At 40.3% G+C, this 6,272-nt stretch overlaps 1 long non-coding RNA gene across 1 annotated transcript; it reads right to left on the minus strand.

Moving 5' to 3' along the window:
* Positions 1-205: 205 nt before the first annotated feature.
* LOC128523746 (uncharacterized) lies at positions 206-704 on the minus strand. Its single transcript, XR_008360449.1, has 3 exons — positions 536-704; positions 385-434; positions 206-283 (listed from the first exon to the last, which is right to left on the minus strand). It is a non-coding gene; the product is annotated as an uncharacterized LOC128523746 (long non-coding RNA).
* Positions 705-6,272: the final 5,568 nt, after the last annotated feature.

Consider the following 6,272-nt stretch of genomic DNA (forward strand, 5'->3'; position numbering starts at 1 on the left):
GCAACACCCCCAAACACACCCTCATCCAGACACACCACAACACTCCCAAACACACCCTCAGCCAGACACAACACAACACACCCAGGCACATTCCAATCCACCACACACACCCTCATCCAGACACACTCTGTTGCCCTGATCAGTGTAAAAGGCACATCCCACTTTTTCCAAACACGCCCTTAAGCAGACACACACCAACCTCCTCCAGAACTGTCTTCATCTCTTCATCTCCACACTCTCCGACATCTGGAGCACGAGCAGAAATAACCTTCCACTGCCGTTCCTGAGAAAACAAGAAGGACAGAAGAACTTTTATTCCCCTCACCAAAAAAATAACTTTTTAAGCACGGCAAGCTGATATATTTAGACGTGCTCTACAACTACCTGTCTGCTGAGGAGCTCCTGCGTCTGCTGCTCTCGTCCTGATCATCACGCTGTGACGGGAAGAGAGAGAGAATGTGTAAGGGTCAAATAAAATTAAACATATCCTGAAGTGTGTATGTTAAAGTCAAAGAGACGTAAAAGCCGCACTGACCCTGACGTGTGCCACGCTGCTCTTCATCTTGTGCCTCACGCCATCGTCACTGTCCTCCTCGCTGCTGCTGTCTGAGCCGCTGGAGCCGGACGACCGCCTCTGAGCAGCGCCTTCGCCCGCTTGTTCCTCCGGTACTCTGTCTGCAGGAGGACTGCGAGGCTCTTCATCTGCAACACAAACAGTCTGTGTGAAACACCGCATTAAAAGGTAGAGCGAGTGGAGGGGGGGGGGAAGAAGGCGTGAAAACGAAAATGTGCCAAACATGAGAGATTTACTGGTTTATAAATTTTCCCATGTTCACACTCTCTAACTTATTTATTCATCTGAGTCTTTATTTTTTTTATCAGCAGTTTATCCTAATATTTTTCCGCCAATATTTTGACAGGTGATCGACACGTAAGGAAAGGAATACGTCTAATATAACATGTATTAGGTTTTTATAACCAGCTTCCACACGTTGCTGGGAATCTTTCTCGAGTTGCACAAACACCTTTAGAAAAATATCATCCACCTTCGTGAAGTGTGTGTGTGTGTGTGTGGGTTTAGTTTTTAAAGATGCACACTGCAGAGGAGGAGACACATCGCTCCACAGGTGGCTGGATAAAACAGAATTGAAGCAGAAACAGCAGGAAGGTCGTGCAGGAGCGGGGGAAAGGTCAAGCCGAGGAGCACAAAGTGTCGTATGAAATAATGATAAAGGACAACACACACACACACACACACACACACACACACACACTGCAGAAACCCAAGGCACTTGGTCTGCTTAACATACTTAAACGAATATTTACTATAAAACTAGAAAGGTTTAATATAGAGTGTAAGGATTTGATCGACTTTAAGAAGAGACAAATTGTTTTGTCTAGACGACTGGATCGGAGCAAATCCAAAACTGCAGGTTTATGGGATGTTCCCAGGCCGCAGTGGTCAGGACATATCAAAAGTCATTCAAGGAAGCAGGAAAGAAAAACGGTGACCTGGAGACAGGGTCATGGATGGGCAAGGCTCACTGATTTACATGGGGAGTGAAGGCTGATCCAATAGATGGAAAGGTTAATGCTGTGTCCAATGGAAAGCTGTCAGAACGCACAGTGCATCAGTGTTTTGGCGGCAAAGGAGGAACCTCCTCAGTATTAGACAGGTGGTCATAATGTTATAGATGATCAGTGTATTTCCTGCATGCGAGCAATACATGCTCGACAGTCTCACTTTCCCGTCTTCAGTCAGTGTGCATCATGTCCCCTGTAAAGAAAAGACCGCAACCACATCATTTTTTTGTACTAATTGAATGCACACAATGCCATTTCTCAAACTAAGCTGCTGAGTATTTTTTCCTGTAGGAGTCGGTCACATGTCACGTCTTTTGCCTGTTCAGTTTTGCTGCTATATTAAACACGGCGCAACCTTGAGAGGAACCAGACTTAACAGGAAACCCATCCTCATCCACCATTACCATCCACATATAAATCAAATGCAGACCTTTGAATATTATGTTTAAGAACCCCTGTTTTATAGGCTCTTACTGTAAACCTACAGGGGAACTGGCAATTATAGTATAAATACATAGATATTTGCATAATAAAGGCCAGATAGGAACAACCTAGACACAAGTATGACATGTGGACAAAGTCGGGGCAGAGGCATTTATTGTATTTAAATTCATTCGACTTTTCATTCCTAGTTTTTATTTTGTTTTAGTAGATCAATAGATGGCAGTGTTGGCTTATAAAAGTGGGTCATTATCACTAGTTTCCTTCCCCTGCTTTCTTTCCAGGGAAATTCTGGATGGGACAATGATGATGTCATACCTTTAAACAAATGATGCAGATTGCATAATCAGAGCTCAAGGTTTTTATTTATCTATTTATTTCGAATCGAACCCGGACCCTGAAGGTGCACGGCAACAGTGCTAACCACTACACCACCGAGTACTCCTAAAGTACAAAAGTGGAAACTGAAGTGGGCGTGGTTAAATGGTCCCAAACAAAGATTATTATCTGTTCATCATTATGGTTACACTAACATTAATTATCCAGAAATGCTTCGTAATAGTAATGATTTATTGATTAAATATGTATATAGATTACTTACTAGTTATTGTTTATTTACTTCAAATACACTCACATACTATACAAACTTAAATAATTATTTTGATTGTTGTAAAGCTGCTTTGCGGCAATGACAATTGTTAAAAGCGCTATACAAATAAATTGAATTGAATTGAATTGAATTTATTTATTGATTTATTTATTTAGTCATAAAATTTATGTCAGGACCTCATTGGATTTGAACAGTTTCCTGTATATACCTTTAATGCAAATGGGTCCTTCTTCAAAAATAGGCATATTGTGATAAAGTTCATTATTTTCTGTAATGTACTGATAAACATTAGACTTTCATATATTTCAGATTCATTACAAACAACTGAAGTAGTTCAAGCATTTTAATTGTTTCAATATTGATGATTTTGGCATACAGCTCATGAAAACCCAAAATTCCTATCTCAAAAAAATAGCATATTTTATCCGACCAATAAAAGAAAAGTGTTTTTAATACAAAAAAAGTCAACCTTCAAATAATTATGTTCAGTTATGCACTTAATACTTGGTCAGGAATCCCTTTTGTAGAAATGACTGCTTCAGTGCGGCGTGGCATGGAGGCAATCAGCCTGTGGCACTGCTGAGGTGTTATGGGACCCAGGATGCTTCGATAGCAGCCTTAAGCTCATCCAGAGTGTTGGGTCTTGAGTCTCTCAACTTTCTCTTCACAATATCCCACAGATTCTCTATGGGGTTCAGGTCAGGAGAGTTGGCAGGCCAATTGAGCACAGTAATACCATGGTCAGTAAACCATTTACCGGTGGTTTTGGCACTGTGAGCAGGTGCTAGGTCGTGCTGAAAAATTTAATCTTCATCTCCATAAAGCTTTTCAGCAGATGGAAGCATAAAGTGCTCCAAAATCTCCTGATAGCTAGCTGCATTGACCCTGCCCTTGATAAAACACAGTGGACCAACACCAGCAGCTGACATGGCACCCCAGACCATCACTAACTGTGGGTACTTGACACTGGACTTCAGGCATTTTGGCATTTCCCTCTCCCCAGTCTTCCTCCAGACTCTGACACCTTGATTTCCGAATGACATGCAAAATTTGCTTTCATTCGAAAAAAGTACTTTGGACCACTGAGCAACAGTCAAGTGCTGCTTCTCTGTAGCCCAGGTCAGGCGCTTCTGCAGCTGTTTCTGGTTCAAAAGTGGCTTGACCTGGGGAATACGGCACCTGTAGCCCATTTCCTGCACACGCCTGTACACGGTGGCTCTGGATGTTTCTACTCCAGACTCAGTCCACTGCTTCCGCAGGTCCCCCAAGGTCTGGAATCGGTCCTTCTCCACAATCTTCCTCAGGGTCCGGTCACTTCTTCTCGTTGTGCAGCGTTTTCTGCCACACTTTTTCCTTCCCACAGACTTCCCACTGAGGTGCCTTGATACAGCACTCTGGGAACAGCCTATTTGTTCAGAAATTTCTTTCTGTGTCTTACCCTCTTGCTTGAGGGTGTCAATGATGGCCTCCTGGACAGCAGTCAGGTCGGCAGTCTTACCCATGATTGCGGTTTTGAGTAATGAACCAGGCTGGGAGTTTTTAAAAGCCTCAGGAATCTTTTGCAGGTGTTTAGAGTTAATTAGTTGATTCAGATGATTAGGTTAATAGCTCGTTTAGAGAACCTTTTCATGATATGCTAATTTTTTGAGATAGGAATTTTGGGTTTTCATGAGCTGTATGCCAAAATCATCAATATTAAAATAATTAAAAGGCTTGAACTTATTCAGTTGTGTGTAATAAATCTAAAATATATGAAAGTCTAATGTTTATCAGTACATTACAGAAAATAATGAACTTTATCACAATATGCTAATTTTTTGAGAAGGACCTGTACATCCTTACAGTTAAAGCTGCTAATAAATTAGGGTCAATACCCAGACCACGTAAATACCAATACTTAAATACCCATTTAACTTTTGCGGAGCTAAATCTTATCCCTGTAACATGTCAGGTGAAAATTAATATAATTAAAAATAATAATTAATAATTTAAGCAATTTCTTCATCATTTTAAAAATATCCACTGAAAGATCAGCACAAGACTTAAAGATCCTGAGGAACTGACCATCACCCTTTTGTATGACTTGAACCCATATAGTCTGATCAGTCATACCATTATAACCTTATGCCTAATACAGTATTAAGTAGGTCCCCCCTTTTGCCACCATAACAGTGATGTACTGTGTTCTGACACCTGTCTATTACAACCAACATTAACCTTCTCATCAATTTAATCTACACTAGCCCTTCTATTGGATCAGCGTATACACGCCAGCAGTTACTCCACCTGTGCATAAGTGAGCCCTGGCTGCCCATGACCCTGTCGCCAGTTCACCGATTTTCCTTCTTTGGATCACTTTTCGTACGTCCTGACCACTGCAGCCTGGGAACATCTACAAGAGTTGCGGTTTTGGAGTTGCTCTGACCCAGTCCTCTAGCCATCACAATTCGACTCTTCTCAAAGTCACTCAAATCCTTAAACTTGGCCATTTTTTCTGCTTCCAACACATCAAGTTCAATAGTTTGCAAAAGTATGTCTTGCATATTGTGCAATTGAGCAGCAAAAGTACTAGTAAGTGTGTGGAGCTACATTTTGTTTGTTTGTTTGTTTGTTTGTTTGTTTGTTTGTTTGTTTGTTTGTTTGAGAGCCCAAGGAATAAGTGTAAAACCAAATTTTTATTGTTAGAGTTACAAGAGGAGGCATGGTGGTGTAGTTGTTTTTACTGTCACCTTGCACCACCAGGGTCCGGGCTCGATTCCCGGCCAGGCTTGATTCCGGTCTCTGTGTACATGGAGTTGGTTTGGTTTATTGGCTAATATTGGAAACGAAAGAAAGATGTGTAAATTATAAAATTTCTTCTTTTTTAACGTAGCTCTGTGCCAATATTCACATGGGACACAGAAATAAACGTTATAAATCTGCCATTATGAGACTGGAACTGGAGATCTTTATCAGTAAATGTGTGTTTTGAGCCCAGGAGCATGTCTATCAGCTATGCTGTACGTGCACTGTTTGCACAATCACGTCCATAAAAGATGGCTCGTCTTCGTCGAACAGCTGACATGTAAACCTTTGATCTTTCACATCTCATACTAAAACATCATCATCTGCATAATGTGTGTGTGTATGTGTGTGTTAGTGTGAAGTAGGTGTGTGTGATGTTTTTGCTGCTCAATGAGCCCAAACTGTTGATGACTCAGTGTGTGAAGGCAATGTGTTTGTGTTAATCAGCTGCCTTTTAGAAATTCAATTCAGTTCAGGTTTTTTATTTTTATTTATTTCACTGTGCAGGAAAAAATAAAGAAATACATCTCGAGCAGATGATGTGCGAAGGTAAATATTTCTCCCACTTAAAGTTTTTTTTTTTGCTTGCTTTTAATAACTCCTTATGTTTATGGAAGGGAAAAGTAAACAAACAACAACCAAAGAAAACAGACTAATAAGACTCGTAATAAACATAACTGTTACAAATTAAGTCATGATGATTTCAGTATTCATGGCTAGTAAATAAATAATAGTGCTGTATTTGTATAAAATTCTGTTCAAAATAAGTCAGATCAACAGTCGAATGTTTACACAGAATAATTTTATTTCATTTCATAATTTTTACATCATTCAGTTATTTACGCAATTTTAA

This window comes from Clarias gariepinus, chromosome 5 (genome assembly GCF_024256425.1).
Source record: "Clarias gariepinus isolate MV-2021 ecotype Netherlands chromosome 5, CGAR_prim_01v2, whole genome shotgun sequence".
NCBI classification, from domain to species: domain Eukaryota; kingdom Metazoa; phylum Chordata; class Actinopteri; order Siluriformes; family Clariidae; genus Clarias; species Clarias gariepinus.